The sequence below is a fragment of the Dermochelys coriacea genome, chromosome 1 (genome assembly GCF_009764565.3).
Source record: "Dermochelys coriacea isolate rDerCor1 chromosome 1, rDerCor1.pri.v4, whole genome shotgun sequence".
NCBI lineage: Eukaryota > Metazoa > Chordata > Testudines > Dermochelyidae > Dermochelys > Dermochelys coriacea.
Genome location: NC_050068.2, coordinates 98,350,426 through 98,371,853, shown reverse-complemented (window position 1 = coordinate 98,371,853; position 21,428 = coordinate 98,350,426). Strand labels below are relative to the sequence as shown.

General features: G+C 44.2%; 1 protein-coding gene across 7 annotated transcripts in view; it reads right to left on the bottom strand.

The window, feature by feature from the left end:
* Window positions 1–11,930, bottom strand: part of FARP1 (FERM, ARH/RhoGEF and pleckstrin domain protein 1) — a 360,795-nt gene extending 348,865 nt beyond the window's left edge. For 2 of the 7 annotated variants that reach the window (XM_043504705.1, XM_043504706.1), the window contains exon 1: window positions 11,491–11,816. The gene's annotated coding sequence lies outside the window, so the exon portion shown is untranslated. Of the gene's footprint in view, window positions 1–9,585; window positions 9,720–11,490 lie in introns of those variants that run through there. The other 5 variants (XM_038415957.2, XM_038415977.2, XM_043504702.1 and 2 more) reach the window with 5 other exon arrangements.
* Between the last annotated feature and the right edge of the window lie 9,498 nt (window positions 11,931–21,428).

Genomic DNA, 21,428 nt, shown 5'->3' with positions numbered 1-21,428 from the left:
GAACAAAACAGTATTTTTCACTTCACCTCATACAAGTACTGTAGTGCAATCTCTTCATTGCGAAAGTGCAACTTACAAATGTAGATTTTTGTTGTTACATAACTGCACTCAAAAACATGATAAAAAGATTGCACTACAGTACTTGTAATGGGGAAATCGAAAAATACTATTTCTTTTGGTTTTTTACAGTGCAAATATTTATCATCAAAAATAAATATTAACAGAGCACTGTACCACTTTGTATTCAGTATTATAATTAAAATCAATATATTTGAAAATGTAGAAAACATCCAAAAATATTTAAATAAATGGTATTCTATTATTGTTCAACATCACAATTAATCGCCATTAATTTTTTAATTGCTTGACAGCCCTACCTGTAACAATTTCCAAGTAGAGCCAGATAATCATTTCATTGCATGGGACAGCACAAGAAAGCAAGTATTAAAAAATAAAATAGGATACACATCACAGTTCAAGGCAACTGCACCTGTATTTCCCTTCTATAGTCCCCCCACCCTATCAAGGGCACCCGCTTTAGGCTCCCAACTCCTCAGCCGTCACCTCTCTTGGGCAGAGATGTGTGTCTTCCTCCTTACTAGCATATTTCCAGGGTGCATAGCTGGCTGCCTATATTGTGAATTCCCCAGCAAAGTCCTAGCGCCTAAGCGCTTTACTTTTCCCCTTTGAGACAGTAAACAATTAAATTGCCACATGTAAGTTACCAGCCAGCTCTTTCTCAGAAAGCACATTGAATCTTAAGGTAAAAGCATTACAGAGCAAATATATTAAGAACAATTAATGAAGCTACACATGTGTTAATAAGCTTACCAGAAGTCAACCCCAACAAGGACTGACCAGCAAACAGTCCTTCAAACCCTACCCCGGGGATTTTCCTTTGATTACCAGTTCATCACTCCTTAGGCTCAGGACAAGAGCACTCATAAATCTGAGAGTCCCTTCTTTATACAGCATGTTTTTATATTAAAAACCTGTCCTCAGCAGAAAAAAGGTGCCTCTGTCAGGGCAAAGCTTCAAAAGGCTGAATTCTTGCATAACCGGAGTATACACATTTGCATACCCCTGTTCCTAGAGATCTCCGGGGAAATCAACTTAACTTTAAAAGTTCATTCTCATCTCAGCCCACTGTTTCAAATAGCCCTTTGAAATTCATAACACTTCCCAAGGTTTACATTAGTCATGTCTCCTAGACAAGTTACACACAATCCCACAATAACCCATAAACATTTGCATTTGAATACAATAAGCTCCTAAAATACTTAAACTTAATTCACTAAGGTTTGTCCAGGATATTGCAGGAAAGTTGCCATACCTGTCACAACATTTACTTTAATTCAGCTATACTTGGCCCTGCCTCACTGCTGGGGGCTGGATTAGATGACCTACCAAAGTCTCTTCCAGTCCTACATTTCTATGATTCTATATTCTACTAAGGGAAAACACAAAGTAGAAACTCTTAATTCCCTCCTGGAATTTTCCTGTAGGAAAATACAGGGAGTCCTCATAGACTTTCAAGTATCCTCTGAGTGTCTCTTTATTATACTAACTCTAATTAATTCTTCAGGTATTAATTTCATTAAGCTAAATTTAATTTTACCTTTAATGGACAGAACTATTCTTTTGACTATTTTTTCCTCCAACTTCTCCAATTCACCAGCATTAGCAGTGGCAAATCACACTTCCCTCAATAAACAAGAATTGTATTCAGATCACGTATTTTAAAATTTATTGTCTCCTTCACTTGTATTGTGAGCCTGGCACATAGTTTTTCGGGGATGAATCTATTTATTTATTTATTTTAAATCACACTAGTTTCTCTAAAAGATTTTTTTCTACCCAGAATTTTCTTTTAAAAAGCTAAAGCTTTTCTAAAGCTGTAATTCTGATTTCTGAGAGTCAACAGTATTTAAGCGTATGAAACTTTTTTCAGAGAGAGTGCGAGTGTGCTGTAGAGAAATATAATGTGTGTTGTTTCCTCGGCTACATAAATTTCTTGTAATAGCTCTGAATATCCTTCAAGTTCACTTGAAAGACAGAAATTGTCATACACTAAGACTAAAAACATCCTAGCAGACAAGACAAATTTTTGCAGATAAAGTCCCTAGCTTAGAGATCAAGAGGTGTGCAGCTCTCCCACCTATTTGTTTTACATGACACTGGAATGAACATGTAGTCCTAATATTTTCTTCCATTAATAGTTTGTTCAATCATCTCTCCCATTTCTTTGCTCACTTGAATTACTCGTTTTATTTTTTCCCATTTGGTCACTATTCTAGTCTCCTGACATTAAATTTTCTAGGGATTACTTTAAAAAGAGGTGTCATCCCAAATAGCTCACTCTTTATAGCAGAAGAAAGGGCAATTCTAGAATTTAGGGACTGATCCAGCTCCCACTGCAGGCAACAGGAGACTTTCCCCTGACAGCAAAAGGGAGCTGAATCAAGCCCTGTGTGTTTAAGAGCCCTGTGTGTTTGGTTTCAAGTGTTTTGCATGAACGGGTGACGGTTGCTCTCTTGGCTAACACACTGGGGTTTGAATCAGGTCCTCCAGGGGTAAAAGCATGAACTATATTATATTCCCACTGAATCAGCACAGAAGGACACTTGTAACATGCACTTACTGGGGGTTACATGTCCAAATTCTCCATTGTTGCTCTAAACTGAAGGAACAAAACAAAGTATCTTTGCCTCACTTGCAGAATAGGGAGAAATGATTCTGACCTCTTTTTCATACCCACCCCCCTCCCATATGATTCTGGTAAACTATTTGTATCCACTGTTTGAAATGCACAGCTAGTCCATACCTTAGTAAACAATTAAGTAAGGTGTAACCTCACTCTGCTCCATCAAATATTTTCTCTGCATTCATAGAGATTGGAATAGCTTTATTTTATTTGTTTTTCCAAGCGGAAAACCACCATCAAGTATCAACTGCTAGTTGTTCCTCAAACTCATTTGACCCCTGGAGCCTCATTGCAGGCAGAAGCATTCCTGGGTATTTTGTCTACTGCCTTAGCATATATTCATGCTCTCCAAATTAAAGCAGGAATTACATACAATGCATTAAAAAACGAGAAGTACCAACAAATTTATTTGGGCATAAGCTTTCGTGGGCTGAAACCAACTTCATCGGATGCATGCAGTGGAAAATACAACAGGTAGATAGATATATATACACACAGAAAACATGAAAAAATGGGTGTTGCCATACTAACGGTAACAAGACTAATCAATTAAGGTGGACTATTATCAGCAAGAGAAAAAAAACTTTTGTAGTGATAATCAGGATGGCCCATTTCAAACAGTTGACAAGAAGGTGTGAGTAACAGCAGGGGAAAAAATTAGCGTGGGGAAATAGTTTTTACTTTGTGTAATGACCCATCCACTCCCAGTCTTTATTCAAGCCTAATTTAATGGTGTCCAGTTTCCAAATTAGTTCCAATTCTGCAGTTTCTCGTTGGAGTCTGGTTTTGAAACTTTTTTGTTGGAGAATTGCGACTTTTAGGTCTGAAATTGAATGACCAGGGAGTTTGAAGTGTTCTCCGACTGGTTTTTGAATGTCATAATTCTTGACATCTGATTTGTGTCCATTTATTCTTTTGCATAGAGATTGTTTGGTTTGGCCAATGTACATGGCAGAGGGGCATTGCTGGCACATGATGGCATATATCACATTGGTAGATGTGCAGGTGAACAAGCCTCTTATGGTGTGCCTGATGTGATTAGGTCAATCCCTCGGACGGCGACAAACACCTACAAGATCTCTATCAAGTGTTCTTAAAACTAAAATACCTACCTGCTGAAGTGAAGAAACAGATTGATAGAGCCAGAAGAATACCCAGAAGTCACCTGCTCCAGGACTGGCCCAACGAAGAAAGTAACAAAATACCACTAGCCGTCACCTTCAGCCCCCAACTAAAACCTCTCCAGCGCATCGTCAAGGATATACAACCTATCCTGAGGGACGTTCCCTCACTCTCACAGATCTTGGAAGACAGCCCAGTCCTCGCTAACAGACAGCCCCCCAATCTGAAGCAAATACTCACCAGCAACCACATACCACACAACGAAAACACTAACCCAGGAACCTATCCTTGCAACAAAGCCCATTGCCAACTCTGTCCACATATCTATTCAAGGCACACCATCATAGGACCTAATCACATCAGCCACATCATAAGAGGTTCGTTCACCTGCACATCTATCAATGTGATATGTGCCAGCAATACCTTCTGCCATGTGCACTGGCCAAACTGGACAATCTCTACGTAAAAGATGTAGACTAACACGGCTATCACTCTGAAACCCGATACAATGCATTGTCTTTTCTTAGTTTGGCTTTTGTCACTGGCCTTGTCTCCAGTAAGGAAATTAGTACAGGTGTAGTTACATAACTGTATTTAACTAGAACAAACCCTAAATGTGGACACAGTGGTCTTGTGCAGCTTACTTTGGTACACTACCAGATTAAGCTGTACCAGTGCTGAAGGTCTAGGTTAGGAGTTTGCCCCCCTGTAATGGCATTGGGTGCAAAATTCCTTAATGTCAACAAGGCCTTTGGTAGGGCTTCCTCTTCTGGCAAGCCTTTGTTAGTACTGGGTTCAGTTTCTTCTTAGAAAGAAAAATTAAATCATTTAGAAATGAAATCTCACAGGCCTTAAGCCTTTCCTGAATAACCATATTACCACCTCTCAAATTTTGATCAAATGGATTCCTTTTAGGTATTCGCAAAAAGAAAAGGAGTACTTGTGGCACCTTAGAGACTAACAAATTTATTAGAGCATAAGCTTTCGTGAGCTACAGCTCACTTCATCGGATGCATTGAGCTGTAGCTCACGAAAGCTTATGCTCTAATAAATTTGTTAGTCTCTAAGGTGCCACAAGTACTCCTTTTCTTTTTGCGAATACAGACTAACACGGCTGCTACTCTGAAACTTTTAGGTATTGTTCAGCTTGTGATTTATTTCTCAATTCAAATGCATTAATAAACGCAGAACAGCGAGTAGTGCTCTCTTGCAATGCCCTTTTTTTTTTTTTTAAATAGCAGAATCACTTGACTATTCTCTTTCATTAGGCTAGCAGCCCACCTGCTTTGTCCCTTTGTTCTTAAAGCTGATGTTGAGGCATTTTCAGGATATTCTCTGCTTGGTTCAAGATATCAGATATTTAATGCTCCCCTTCCATTATTTAGCAGATAAACATTTTTCAGATCCTCCCTTTTATGTTCGTTTTCTAGTTCTTTTCAGTTTTCTAGTATTACTTATTTTTCATAGCATTCAAAATTATACTAGACATTTCACAAACAACATGAAGATGTCCCCAGCACTAAAACATTTACAACGAAAATTTTATACAACACACAAGTGAATGCCATTAAACTGCAGAGTTGCAGAAATGCAGGAAGATTAAAGTTATAGCAACACATCTATACATTCCAGTGGTTATGTTAATATGTATTATTTATATATTAAAAATATTTACTATAAATATTACTGATTCATTTATTGTAGACATCACAAGATTAATTTTCAGGCCAAAAAATTACAAAGTTACATATCCTATTTTCAAGCTTCAAACTAAGACCAAAGAACTACGACTAAGGCCCTGCATCATGGAACGTGAGGACAATCTGCTGTGCCTGAACAGAGCCTGCTGGTTTCACTGGAGCTCCAAACAACTATCTGTACACCAAAATGCTACACTTTGCAAGTTTGGGATCTATGCTTGCAATTTCCAAACCCCACTACCCAATAATTAGTTAAGAAGTCAGTGCACAAACTAAAATAAGGCAACTATAGGAGAGAGAGGGGATAGAAAACTGAAGAACCATCTAAAACCAGAGCTTTTCAGTTTTTTCCTCTTTCTTGACAACATCCACATAAACTTTTGTTTTTTTTTGGGGGGGGGGGGAGGCACAAATTGGAGCCTAGACTTCACATCTTCCTTTTGTTTAAAAGCAAAGTGTAAAGGAGACCAGGGCATTATGGAAAATTATGTTCAATATTCTTATCACTCTTCTTTCTTACATTGTTTGCGATCTAAACTCTCTGCAGAATGGAATAAGGTAAATCATTAGCAGATGGCATTTTCCATTAATTTAATTTTACATTGAAACCATGACATACCAACTCATGCTATTATTTGTTTGTTTTCCATATAATGTTTTGGGATGAATTAAGTTAATTATCTTTTTGATTTTCTGTTTTAAAATGCTGTTAAACAATATTTTTTCCACTTATACTTTGTGCAAAATGAACAGGGTACACCTACATAATTTAGGATGTATACTCCTTGACTAAAGGTCATGACTTCCCCTGTTCATACATCACAGAGTACACAGACCGGGTTTTGTAAATCATGGTATTTCTACCACTGTTAGATTGTGAAGAATATCTCAAATTAAAACAGTCTGAATGCCAACAAGGCTTATTTGTTAATGACAATGCTCATATGAGAAATCTGCTGCAAGATTTTTATAGTAAAAACTTGTGACTGAAGAATTGTTACTGGGAGTCTATCACAAGCTATCTGTTCATTCTGAAAAAGCTCAACATGGATTGTGCAACATTTCCTTTCTACTTCTATGTTTTCAGCCAGTGAAAGCATAAGCCTGAAAGGGCAATTTAAAAAGTAAAACAAGACATTATGGGCATAGTCTTTGCTCTTAAAAAAAAAAAGGAGTACTTGTGGCACCTTAGAGACTAACAAATTTATTTGAGCTTAAGCTTTCGTGAGCTACAGCTCACTTCATCGGATGCATTCAGTGGAAGATACAGTGGGAGATTTATATACACACACAGAGAACATGAAACAATGGGTTTTATCATACACATTTTAAGGAGAGTGATCACTTAAGATGAGCTATTACCAGCGGGGGTTGAGGGGAGGAGGAAAATTTTTTTTAGTGATAATCAAGGTGGGCCATTTCCAGCAGTCAACAAGAATGTCTGAGGAACAGTGGGGGTGGTGGTGGGGGGGAAGAAATAACATGGGGAAATAGTTTTACTTTGTGTAATGACCTATCCACTCCCAGTCTCTATTCAAGCCTAAGTTAATTGTATCCAGTTTGCAAATTAATTCCAATTCAGCAGTCTCTCCTTGGAGTCTGTTTTTGAAGTTTTTTTTGTTGAAGGATAGCCACTCTCAGGTCTGTAATCGTGTGACCGGAGAGACTGAAGTGTTCTCCAACTGGTTTTTGAATGTTACAATTCTTGACGTCTGATTTGTGTCCATTCATTCTTTTATGTAGAGACTGTCCAGTTTGACCAATGTACATGGCAGAGGGGCATTGCTGGCACATGATGGCATATATCACATTGGTAGATGCACAGGTGAATGAGCCTCTGATAGCGTGGCTGATGTGATTAGGCCCTATGATGGTGTACCCTGAACAGATATGTGGACAGAGTTGGCAGCGGGCTTTGTTGCTCTTAGTGCTCTTTCATTACGGTAATTTTAGCGTGCCCCATAATCTCCACACATTTATTTTGGCCTCAAAGTAAAGTCAACACAATATGCAGAGGAAAAATGAGAACGAAGTCATCATTAAAGTTTCTGCCCATTTTTGTATAGTTATACGAAATAATCACCATTTCACTTGCAATTATTCTTCAAGACCAGTGATATAATAAATCAGAAAATACAAACCCTGCAAAAATCTATCCAAAATATAGATTTGTTTTAGATTTCAAAACTCAAGGATTTTCGTTTGGTTCATTCCATTCTATACATCATAGTTATCTATAGACAACACTGATTTTATTTTATAGAACTCACTGACACTCATTTTCAAAAGTTTGAGCAACTACAACTCCAAATGAAGGCAATAAAAGCAGAGGCAAAACCTCTGAAAAATCAAGCCCTTTAACTTTATTTAGTTAGCTATCACACAAGACAGATGTTTTTCTCTTCCCAAAGCCCTTTTTTCAGGCTAAAAGACTAAAACAACTTTTCATTTCTGGTTTCAGACAATGCTTAGTTTTAAACTTTACTTCCTAAATTCCCTAAACAACATATCATGTTTTCACTTTCATAACCTTTAATCATAGATGCTGGAACTAGTGATGCTGGGGGTGCGGCAAAACCCCATGTTTTGAAGTGGTTTCCACTATATACAGGGTTTACAGTTTTGTTCAGTTGCTTTCAGCACCCCCCAGTATAAAATTTGTTCCTGCACCTATGCTTTTAACCAGCTTGACTTTATTATAGCCAAGGTCAAAATTCCCATATGCAGTGGACCTCTGCCCCCATACACATTAAATGAAGGGACTGACCTAACTGACTAATTCGTCTGCATTTCCATGGGCCAAACTTAATGACATTTTGCACAAATTTAAAGCTCACTGAACCTGATGACCTTTATAAGCAACAGTAATTAGTCCCTCAATGGCTTAATCACTACCAGCAAAGTAAACTTCTCCTTCAGCCCAACCTTAATTCAATAGTCAAACTTTAAATGTCAGAATCTAGTAAACACCCACCAACCCTTAAAACTATAAACCTTGACCTTTCAGTGAACTAAATCTACCATATTACCAAAACTTATTTCTGACCTTAATATTTGTGTTTGGGTAATGCCAGGCCCAAGATAATATAGAATTGCTAACTGTCTCGATTTCCAAAATGAAAGCATGATTTTATTTGTAAAGTAAAATGAATCTGACCTAACATCAGGGTTGGGAGGAAATTTTACTTTGTACACTAAACTGTCTTATTAATATCTTTGTAAACCTACTTATTGCATTAAGGAAAAAATCTTGTTCACTGTCATCTGTAATTGATATGCTATTTGGACATTTATCAATTACAAACTGTCAAAAGAGTTTGGTTACTAGTAGCTGGTTTTAAAAAGGTACAGTATTACCTGTTATTGTGTAACCGTTATGTCAGCTTCAAAAGGGACATTTTAAACTTGAAATGAAGTCATTTAAAAATAGTTTCTAGTACTATCCCTCATTCCCCTACCAATTTTTGTGGTTTTAAAGTCACATACTCCTGTTGTTTATGTGGATCACTATCTTTCCATTATAATAATACTCGGTGTTACTTGTAACAATACTAGATAATAAAAATCTCTTATTTCTGTCAAAAGAACTAAACTTAAGTGTGAAAGACAGGAGCTAAAAAGATATTTGGACAGAGTGCCGAAACTTTCAGTTACAGTCTCTCTCTCCTAGGACATTAATCATGTACTTTTAACATGTTTTTTAATAACTTCCACTGAACCTTTTGCTACTTATCAAAAGAACCTTTTTTTAAAAAAAAAAAGCTATTTTCCACATCTCATCATGCAATTGTCCTATCTGATCCTGCAGTAAAGGTATAATTGAGAATTTAATTCATAAACACAAGGCAAAAATATTAAACAAGATAACAACAGAGTACAGGTAATGTAGGTCTCATTCAGAACAAGAGAAGAGATTGCTATCTGATAAGGGAACAGAATAAAGTGAGGTTATCTAATTGCCTGGTCCCCAGATACCCACATCCTGAAATGAGGTTCAGTCCACAGAAACCACAAACCCCAGCATGCAATGCTCTATCTTGGTCTGCGCAAACAACTAACCTGCTTCACCTTAGTTCAATTTGGGTGAGGACTTCAAGATTCTGGCATATGGCCAATGTAGCCCACAGCTGAGCATATTTTGTATAATCTGACCAATTATAAAACAAAGTATTCTCCACACCTCATCTGGATACTGAAATATTGAAGAAAGTTTCATTAGACCAGACAACAGATTTACTAAAACGTATTTTTGAGGGTTTTTTTTTTCCCCGAAAGATGTAGTCTAAGAATTGTATTTTGGTTGGATTATCTCCAATATCAACTGCTTCCTGTAAAAATAAATTGGAAGCAATACAAGGAGAAAAACTCTGCATACCTAGGAGATAAAAATAATAATATAACAGCTGAATGATACTGTTCCCTAAACAGTTATCTTTTCATCCCCTAGGGACTAATCTACTTGAAGGCAAGTCTGTAAAGAGACCATAACTGAAAAACACTAAACATTCCATTTATTTTATTTCAGCAATAAAACAGCCAAGTACTACACAGCTCCTAAGAGTTTGTTTTGTTGTTTTTAAAACAACAATCATAAAGATTAAATCCTACTGCCCACAAACTACAGTTTGAAGAACCTAAATTTTGTATTAACATAAGAAACTAAACGCTGCTCATATGGAAATGAGCTCCTTTTACTTAAGCCTTCCTTGTACAGTTAACGCACTATTAACATTGTTCAGAAACAGTGCAGAACAATAAACTTCATCTCTAATTTTGAAACTGGCAGAACTTCTATCAATATATATATATATTCCCCAGAGCTAGTGGGAGAGGAGGCCGCTAAAGTCACCACATATTTTACAAAAAGAAAAAGGAGGACTTGTGGCACCTTGGAGACTAACAAATTTATTTGAGCATAAGCTTTCGTGAGCTACAGCTCACTTCATCGGATCCGATGAATAATAATAATAAATTTGTTAGTCTCTAAGGTGCCACAAGTCCTCCTTTTCTTTTTGCGAATACAGACTAACACGGCTGCGACTCTGAAACCTGTCACATATTTTAGTGCTATCTGCAGGTGACCATTTTGCCTTTTGCCGTACATGAGATTACCCGCACTTCTGTTATGTGTTTGCTCAAGACGACATATGGGAGCGGGGAACCGGAGGGTGAAAACACTACACTAGATACTGGGTGAACGTCAAGCCTGCTTTCTCACACACACACACCCCCCCCCCCCCAGTCCCAGGCATGGCCATCAATGGTGCCACTCAGGCTGGACGTACAGATGCATGACAGGCGGTGACGCCTATCACACCGACGATTTGGGAAGGGGGCGGGGGGAGACACCAAATAAAGACACCAAAGCGCCTGGCTCCCCAAGGGAGCCTCCCTACCCGGGCGGCGCTGCTCCCGGAGCGGGGCTCTGCACGCGCCCGTCTCGCGGTCAATTGTCTACGGGAGCGCGGCTCTGCCCCCCTCGGTCCCACCCCCAGCTACCGGGGAGCGCCCCCGGCTCAGCCCGACCCCTCAGCACATCCCGCCAGGCTAGCAGCGGCTCTGCACCCGCTCCGGGGCAAGGGGGGCGGGATCTCCAAAGGGCCCCCGCATCCCGGGGCTGCAGCCACGGGGGGGAGTCTGCAGCCACGGGGGGGGGGGGCGGCCGCCCCCTCCTCCCACGAGCAACTTCCCGCGCAGCGGGGAGCAACCCAAACGCACCAACTTCTGCTCCGGCCGCAGCCCTGCGCTGAGCAACTGTGCGCCGGCGGATCGCAGGGGCTGCGTCTCTCCCCCACGGCCAGCGCCCCCGCTGCAGGCACCGGCTGGGGCGAGGAGACTCTTTCCACCCACCCGGCTACGGTCGGTCCTCACGCCCGCAGGGGCGCAGCCCGCCGCCGGGGCCGCTCGGAGCAGTCGCTTCCCCCCCGCCCGCCAGCCGCCCATTGTTCCCCGGGCGGCTCTCACCGTGCGCGGCGCTGGGGCTGCTCGGCTCCCGCTCGCTAGGCTCCCTCTGGCTGGCGCAGGAGGAGTCGGGCTCGGCCGCCGGAGGTCCGAGCCATTAAAGGCTCTGCGGGGGGGAGGCGGCGGCGGGGGCAGGGCAGCAGTGGGGCAGCTGGAGCAGGGGCGCCATGTCCGCCTGGCTGGCTCGGCGCTGAGAGGAGGGCGGCGGCTGGGCGCGGGAGAGAGAGAGAGAGAGAGAGGGAGGGACCGGAGCCCCGCTGCCTCCTGCAGACCGGGGGAGCGGGAACTGGACGCTGCCGCTGCCCCTCCCCCTCCCCTACACCTGCCCCCCCCCCCCGAGGGGGAAGTGCAGAGAGGGAAGAGGCGGCGGCGGCGGCCGAGAGCCCCCCCCAGCGTTCAGCAGCGCGCCCTGCCTGCCACGGCCGCCCCTGGCGCGGCAGCCCGGAGCCCTCAGCGCCCGGCGGCAGGGAGAGGCCAGTTGCCTCTTGCCGCCCCAGGGGGCGGCGGCGCCGGCCCGCTGTTGGCGGGCTGGTTCCTGAGCAGTTGGGCGCTCTAGGGTCCGTCTCCCCTCAGCCCTCCCCGGGCATCCAAGGGGGTGGGGAAGGCTCCCGGCTCTGTGGCCCCCGCCCTGGAGAAGGAGTTAAATGGGGATTAACTCCGGGGCTGCCGTAACAAAGAGCCGGCAACACCAGAGAGGCGGTGTGAATGGGGGGGCTGGGGCGGGTAACAAAGCAGGTTTCCAAGCCATCCCCGGCCTGCCAGGAAAGCACTTTTTACGGGAGGCAGGGATTGGTCCGCGAGTGAGGGCTCTGGGGGATGATTGTCAAGGAGCCATCTCTGAAAACATTTAGCTCCTTTAGAAGAATATCGATTTAGGCACCTGCGGGTTGGAGCGTTTGCCAGCCTTTTCAGATTGTTGACCTGGAATAGCTACAAAAGTCGGGGCCCCAATACGTAAGGGCTAGTGCGCTAGGTAGGAGATCCAGAGTTTACACGCCAGGCGCATCTGCTCTGAAGAGGGGCTGAGTTTGCTAAGGCAGAACAGAAAAGGAGGACGTGTGGCACCTTAGAGACTAACAAGTTTATTTGAGCATAAGCTTTCGTGAGCCGAAATGCATCCGATGAAGTGAGCTGTAGCTCACGAAAGCTTATGCTCTAATAAATTTGTTAGTCTCTAAGGTGCCACAAGTCCTCCTTTTCTTTTTGCGAATACAGACTAACACGGCTGCTACTCTGAAACCTGTAACAAAAGTGATCAGATAAGGTGAGCTATTACCAGCAGGAGGGGGGGGGAATAATAGCTCACCTTACCTGATCACTCTCGTTACAGTTTCAGAGTAGCAGCCGTGTTAGTCTGTATTCGCAAAAAGAAAAGGAGTACTTGTGGCACCTTGGAGACTAACATTTATTTGAGCATAAGCTTTCATGAGCTACAGCTCACTTCATCAGTGTAGCTCACGAAAGCTTATGCTCAAATAAAGTTGTTAGTCTCTAAGGTGCAACAAGTACTCCTTTTCTTTTCTTGTTAGTGTGTATGGTAAAACCCATTATTTCATGTTCTCTGTGTATATAAATCTTCCCACTGTATTATCTACTGTATGCATCAGATGAAGTGAGCTGTAGCTCATGAAAGCTTATGCTCAAATAAATGTTAGTCTCCAAGGTGCCACAAGTCCTCCTTTTCTTTTTGCGGATACAGACTAACCCAGCTGCTACTCTGAAATAAGGCAGAACAGTTGCCTATTGCCTGGAGTGGGGCCCAGGAACCATCCTCCAGAGCAAACCCTACAGCCTGTTAAAAATAGATACTCCAGTTCCTGGTGACTCCCTTAATATATTGTTTCAATAGATCCATGCAAATCTAGGAACCCATTAAAAGCACTAGCTTTTAACACTGAAAGAAGGCCACACACTGCAATGCATGAACAGATAAATGCCAAATTTATCAAGCAGCATGGCCCCACTCTATCATTCCCTAAATGCCTGTCCAGATTAGTCAGAGGCTTCAAAGAAACAGAAGAGAATAGATGTAGGGGTAATATACTCACATTTTCCATTGGCTGGTAAGTAACCTACTTTTTCTCCCTCATTAAATAACTTAAACAGATCACTAATTTTATAGACCTAACAAGTAGTAACAATCGCCACTTAAATTGGGACTCTGAGAGCTCTCCCAAAGAGGCCTCCAATCTAGCTACTGACTTATGAGGGGAATGTTAGTACGAGTATGTGTGACTATTATACATGTTTTAGAAAGGGAGTAAATATACAAAAGATCCCTATCCCTGGCTGAAAGGGCTGTTAAGGCTACATGCTACCTGCCTGCAAATAGTAGTTCTTAATATAGAGAACACAATCCATTTAAATGGCCTCTGGCCTGAGGTGGATTTCACAGATTCCAAGGCCAGAAGTCTGACCTCTTGTCTACCACAGGCCATGTACTTTCCCTAAATAATTCCTCGACTATGTATTTTAGAGAAAAATCCAACCTTGATTTAAAAATTGTCAATGATGGAGAATCCATCATGATCTATGGTAAATTGTTTCAATGGTTAATTAATCTCACCTTTAGATTGTTCTTATCACTGACCTGTCCTCTTCATTATTTACCACTCCCTCAGTTTGTGTGCAAACTTTTATCAGGGATCATTTTATATTTTCTTCTAAATCAGTGTTTCTCAAACTGGGTTTCATGAGGGTACTCCAGAGGGTCCACAAGTCATGTCTGAGCCCGCCGGCCCCACTGATCAACTCCTCCTTCCTCCCAGTGCCTCCTGCATGCCGTAGAACAGCTGTTCAGTGGCATGCAGGAGGCGCTTGGAGGAAGGAGGAGGAGCGGGAATGGAGCATGCTTAGGGGAGGAGTGGAAAGAGGCAGGGAAGAAGCGGGACAGGGGCAGAAAGTGGTGGGGATGCAGGTGGTTCAGGGACAGAGCCTGTGGTCAACTCACTTAGCATCCAGGCCCAGCCCTGGCTCTGCTCTGGCCCCAGCGCTTGCTCCGCTCCTCCCATCTATCTGGCACTCCTGCCAGAGAGTGGGGTTGGGGCGAGGGAGCTTGCTCCACCCACCTGGCACTTCTGGGGCCAGGTGAGAGGAGCAGGGCAAACCCCCGCACTCCAGCTGGAGTGGCAGGCAGGCAGAGTGGGACAAGCCCCCGTGTCCTGACCCCACTCCCAGGCTGGAGCGCTGGTGGGGTGGGTGCAGTGGAGCAAGCCCCTGCACTTCTACTCCACACCCCAGCAGGAGCGCTGGGCAGAGAGGGTGGGGGCGTGGGTGCACCCATTTTTCCTGGGCCCCAGGTTGCTCCAGTGGCTAATCCATCACTGGGAGACGGGTAGTTAGTAGTAGTAGAGGAGATCTTAAAAAAAAAAGTAGGCCCGGCCCCTGGGGGACCTGGGCTCGGCGTGGGGCTGTGGGACCTGGAAGGAAGCTAGGAGCCATGCGTGTTGGAGAGCAGCATCTCCTTCCAGAGCCAGGTGCATGCCCAGGGTCCTAGGGAGCCTCTGGCCAGAGGGTCCATCGATTGCCCCCCCCAAGACTGGTTAGAGGGGATGGTCCCCTCTAGATAGTCCATCCCTCCTGCCCTCCCAGCCCCCCCATAATTACCTGCCCACCTGAAGTCAGGGCCCACCCAAATAGCCCATGCTGGCTATGCCACTGAGGTGGGGCCTTGGGGAAGTGGGGGTAGGGCTTGGGGCTGAGCAGGGAACTTGAAAAATTTTAAATCAAAATAGAATAGAATATCAGGGTTGGAAGGGACCTCAGAAGATCATCTAGTCCAACCCCCTCAAAGCAGGGCCAATCCCCAATTTTTGCCCCAGATCTCTAAATGGCCACCTCAAGGATTGAACTCACAACCTTGGGTTTAGCAGACCAATGCTCAAACCACTGAGCTATCCCTCTCCCCAAATGGGGGTCTTTGGCTTGCTAAAGTTTGAGAACTGCTGTTCTAAATCATGGATGTAAATGTCATTGGAACCTCTCACTGTTCCACCCATAGACTCCATTTTCCGCATGTCAGACTTGCAGCTGCTCCCGTGATACTTATCTGAATTATAGCCCCAGGATCTAACAGAGTTCGGGATAGAAGGCTGTGTGCCAGCTGGGTACAGCTAACCATCTGTCAAGCCTAGGACGACTGTCACATAGCTAGAGCACCGTTTAGATTTCATTCAGTGCTTTTTAGGCTGCTCTGCCATACCTGGAAGATGCAGAGGAGCCAGCAGGGAGACATTGCTGCTAGGCTCCAGGAAGTTCTAACACCCTTCTAAAAAACTGGCCCTGAGAGGATGGAGCTTGGAGGGAGATCACTGCTTATGCCTCCTTAAATTTTGACCAGAAAAAATCCCCTCAGGCAGATGCGAAGGCAGGAGCTGTAAAACTTGCTGACCCCACACTGCCACAGAGACAGAGAAACTAGAAGCAAGCAGGAGCTAAGATGGTGTGGCCAGACCCTGCAGTTCCAAAATTCAAATCCACCTCCATGAGCTGCAGCAAGAGGAGAGCAGCCAGACATCAAGAATTGTGGGAAACAGTGTACAAAAAGCATCATGTCAGATAAGTGGGTGCATAATGGAGAGATGTTATCCAAATCACTTTCTTCCCTCTTCCCCTTACTTTCCCCATCCTTCTTCAGGGACCCCTCTCATGAGACCCTATTATTTCAAGAAGTAGGAGCATGTGACAATTTGTACCTTTTAGAAGATTATGATGAAACTTGTACAAAATATGCCTTGTGAAGTATCATGTGAAAACTCATGATTTGCTGATCATTATTGTCTTAGTAAAATATGTGGGACAACATTGTATGTAAAGTTATAAAATTCCACTGTGTGATATTACTGAGACATGTTCCAAAGTGTTCTGGGGGGCAGTCACAAACCAGTTCCCCGGAGCCAAAAAGCTAGCAAACTCCTCATCCAGGTATCGATAAGATCAAATGGATCATCACCTGATTAAGTGGCACTTTCCAACAGGAGAGAAGGTGTAGGCAAAAAACAAAAATCTACATTTTGACAGAAAGTAACTTGAGATTCCTGTCCACCCAGACTTTGTTTCCTGAACCTCAAATGGAAATTAGTCTTGTGCAAGAGAAATGACTAAGGGGACATAGCAGATGCCCCAAAACCTCTCTCCCTTTCTCTCTACCTATGGCATCTACACCTGAAGAAGAAAGGAAGTGGTATTAGACTGGAGGAAGATCCTGACTGAAAGAGTCAGCCAGTAAAATTGTTGGAAAGTGTGATGAGACAGACTTTTGCTTTGAATTCACTTAAGTACGAGTTGTGTTTTATTTTTTATTTCTTTGTAACCAATTGTGACTTTTATGCATCATTACTTGTAATTAATTAAAATTTATCTTTCTATAGTTAATAGATTTGTTTTATCTAAACCAACATGTTTGGATTGAAGTGTTTGGGAGACTCCATTTCCAACCTGTCTGGGAGGCCCACAATTCTCCAATTGTTTCTCCTTGATCTTTCCTCAAGATTATTAACCTTCTTCTGCAGTGTTTTAATAATCCTTTCCTGTTATATTCTTTTCTCATGATTAAACATGCCCATTTTTTTAACCTTTCCTCATAAATCAAGTTTTCATAATTTTTGTTGCTCTCCTCTCTCCAGTTTGTCCCCATCTTTTCTAAAGTATGGCACCTAGAAATGGACACAGTACTCCAGCTGAGGCCCCACCAGTACCAAGTACAGCAGTACCAATTACCTCCCCAGTAAAACACCCCAGAATGATATTAGCCTTTTTGCAACTGCATCACATTGTTGACTCATTTAATTTGTGGTTCAATATCACCCCTGGATCTTTTTCAGTAGTATTACCTCCTACCCAGTTATTCCCATTGTGTAGTTGTACATTTGATTTTTCCTTCCTAAGTAAAATACTTCACTCTTGTCTTTACGGAATTTCATCCTGTTGATTTCTGGCCAATTCTCCCATTTGTCAATGTTCTTTTGAATTCTAATCTTGTCCTCCACAGTGCTTGCAACCCAGCCAAGCTTGGTGTCAACTGGAAATTTTATAAACATCCTCTCCACTTCAAGTCATTGTGAAAATATTGACTAGTACCAGACCCAAGACTGACTCTTGCGGGACCCCTTAGATAAACTTAGAAGGCTTAACAGCAAAGAAATGGTGGTCCTTCAAGATGTGATGCAGATATGTATTCCAAGTAGGCATGTGCATGCACCAGAAATTTTTTACCTAGCAGTGCCCATAGCCACTCCCTGGCTAGATAAGGCAGGGCCACCCTGATCCCCCTCAGTTCCTTCACATCAAACGTCCAAAGGAAGGCTCTGACACACAGGATGGAGGGTGAGTCAGACTACATATCTGCATCACCTTTCAAAGAATAAGTTACAGTAAGGAACCATTTCTTCTTCTAGGACATATAGATGTGTATTCCAAATAGGGGTACTGCTCACTAGTAACCTATCTCGAGGCAGAGCTCAGAGACTATCTGAGTAAGGATCACAGACTGTTCTTCCAATGTTAGCGTCTGCTCTGGAAGAAGCAGTGATTGCGTAATGGTCCGTAAATGCATGTATGAATGACCATGTGGCTACCCTACAAATGTCCAATATTGAAATATCAGTGAGGAATTCCACCAGCATAGCCTGTGGTGTTGTCAAATGTGGCTGTCTCTGTGGAGGAGCGTTAGCCAACCCTATCTCATATGCAGCCTTGATACAAGACATTATCCATCTAGAGATGGTCTAAGCAAAGACTGCTTGACCCTTCATGCCATCTGTATGAGATATGAACAGGAGAGGTGAGAAAAAATTATTCAGTCCTGTTCAGATAGAAGGCTAGACAGCATCTAATGTTTAGCATATGGAGGCATTGCTCCTCCAGGTAGGAATGCAGCTTGGAGAAAAATAAAAGGAAATATACTGCCCGGTTCAAATGAAACAGAGACCACCTTGGGTACAAACTTTGGGTGTGGCAACAGGAAAGGACTATTCAAGGCTGTCTAACAGATTATACTTAACAGTAGGAAGCCTTCCACTAGAACAGTCTACTTGGCTAAGTGGAAAAGGTTTTCCATATAGTCCTTGGCCCTTGGGACCCATTCAGCAGAGGCTTCCATCCAGGACACCTTAGAGTATCTGTTACACCTTCAGGAATCAGGAAACTGAGCTGCTGCTCCAGAGCGCAGCATGCAGGCAGATGCTCGGGGTCTGACTCCAGCAGATTACACTCCAGGCCAGGTTTCAGTAGCAGCTTGGGAAGTTTCTTTCCCAGGCTCTGAACTTGCAAGCTTGTTCCCCTCCCAGCCAGCAGGGAGGGAGAGGGGAACAGCATTCACCACCTCCTACTGTAAATGACTGCCCCGCGCAGTGGCAAGTAGAGGCAAGGGGTGGGGACAGGCAACTCATGTGCCAACTTTAGGATGCAATACAGGCACAGTACAGTATTTGCTGGTTTGTTTGTGTCTCCACTGCTGCCTGGTAGCTTACTTCTGGTTCCCATGGTGTCCAATTGACTGGTCAGTCCGTAACTCTGATGTTCATATCTTTGAGGTTCTACTGTACTGAAAGTGACAGTCTCCTACCATGAAGTAAAGATATTTCCTGTGACTCAGAAGAATGGCCACATAGAAGTAGGTGTCTTGAAGGTCCAAACATGGTCCAGTCATTCTGAGACAAACAAGGAGGAAAGCAGATAAGAGTGACCATGCAGAAGCTCACATATTTGATGAACTTGAGTCTGCGGAAGTAGGGTATGGACCTCATCCCACCCTTGGATTTCAATATCAGGAAATGCCAGGAGTAGAACGCACAAACCTGGTGTTCTTGCAGAATCTCCACCCCACTCCCAACACAAGCAGAGAGCTGACCTGCGCGAAAAGAAATGTCTCGTGAGAGAGATCTGTGAAGAGGGACAGGAAGGGGGAATAGAAAGGGGGCGTGGAGAGGAATTGGATGGCATAGCCCAATCTGACAGTATCTAGGACCCAGCTGTTGGACGATATCAAGACCCAGGCATTGTAAAAGTGGGTCAGCCTGTCTCTGAAAGAACAGGGAGGAAGAAGGACAACTGGAAAAGTGCTCTCAACCGAGTCAAAATGGGTGCTCAGTGAGTGCCAAAGATTCTGCAAGAACACCAGGTGTGCAGTACGACTGGGCCCTGAGCTCGAGTGCTTCCTGGTGTGAGACCTATCCCTCTTCCTAGGGTAGTCTCGGTGTCTTGGTGGGGAAGAGTTGCATGAAGGGATGCAGAGACCTGTATGGCTGCTGTTGCTATTCTCTGTAATGGCATTTTTGCATAGAAGGAGTATACACCCCCAGAGACCTTAAAATAGCTCTTGAGTCCTTAAAGGAATGCAGGGCTTCTTCAGTCTTGTCTAAAAACAAGGTTTGGCCACTGAACAGTAAGTCTTCAATGGCTTACTAGACCTCCAGCACAATTCCTGAGTTCTGGAGCCAGGAAGCCCTTATAATAGTTGCTGAGCAACCCTCAGCAACAAAATGCCTGAATCTCATCCTGGGAAGCCTCGGGCAACTGTTCCTCAAATTTGGCCATAGTGGACTAATTCAGGAAGTCATATTTGGCCAGCAGGCATTGGCAGCATGTGACCCCCCACCTCCCTCCCCCCCGTTCAGGAAGGCTAGACCCCTGCTCTGCCTCTTCTGCCCAAGGCCCTGCCTGCTGGAGCCAGAGGAACCCTGGTTGGCCCAGCCAAGGTGCCTTCGCTGGCCCCAGCCCCACCCAAGCCGCCTGGGGCCACTCACTCCGGGCCCTGACCCAAGCCCCAGGTCTGCCAACCTCAATCCTCTGGGCCACCCACCCAAGCTGCCCACCCCAGGCACCCTTAGCCCCAGCCCACGCCATCCTGAGCCCATGCCAGCTTTGGGGAAGATGGAGTGATGGTGGGAAGAGGAGCAGTGTGGGTCACAGCAGGATGCAGGAGCAGGGCCTTAGGGTGGAGCATGGGCAAGTCATGGCATGGGTTTTGGGAAGCTGAGATTCCCTGGTCTATTATACCTGCAGCCCATGCAAGCAGGACTTGCTGGTTCACAATTCTCATCTGTAGCGATGATGTGTATATCTTTCTGCCTAGAAGGTCTAGGCACTTCCAATCTATGTCCTTGGAGGAAGACTTGAACCTGCCCTATTGGGTCCTGTCATTTACCACTGTGACCACCGGGGAGTTGAGGGTTGGGTGGGAATAAAACCCTTCATATCCCTACTGGCACAAAATAGCATTTCCTCAAGTGCTTGGCCACTGGTAGTACCAAGGCCGGTGTACCTCAAGGAGCAACTCATTAATCAGGAGGGCCCCCCCCAGGGACCAAGGGCTAGAATATGTCCATGAGTTTGAGTATTCTCCAGGAGAAACTCTGCCTGAATACCCAGGTATGAGGCCACCAGATATAAAAGGTCTTGATATACCTTGAAGTCCTCTGGGACGAAGCAGGCAACACCGCATCATCTGGGGATGAGGACAAGGCTGTTGGTTGAGGCAGCATTTCTGGATAGAGAAACTCTGGTGACTCCACAGGAAGGGGAACTGCAGGCATCTGGACACAGCCACCTATGCCACATGAGCAGTCAATCTCGCACTTGATTTGGATAACAAGCGAGACCTCCAGGAACCAGGGGCTTCCCACTGAGAGCAAGGTAGCCACTGGTATGGATAAGGCATTGGTGGCCGGTAGGGCCAGCCACTGGGCCAGGGACCTCCATCCCGGCCTCAGAGTGCATGTGCCAACTTTGGTAGCAGTGTTGGTACACTGGTGGCCTCCAGACCTCCTCAGATGAAGTGGAGTGGGAGAACATGGAGTTCACCTCTGAAGCAGAGGAGTCCTGGGACCTCGGAGACATGCGAGGGGCAACTCCAGAGGGAGCCAACAGGCAATCTGACTCATCCGGAGCCCAGAATAAGTCTGGATGGGCACCCCCAATGTAGTCAGCACTACAGGTACTGA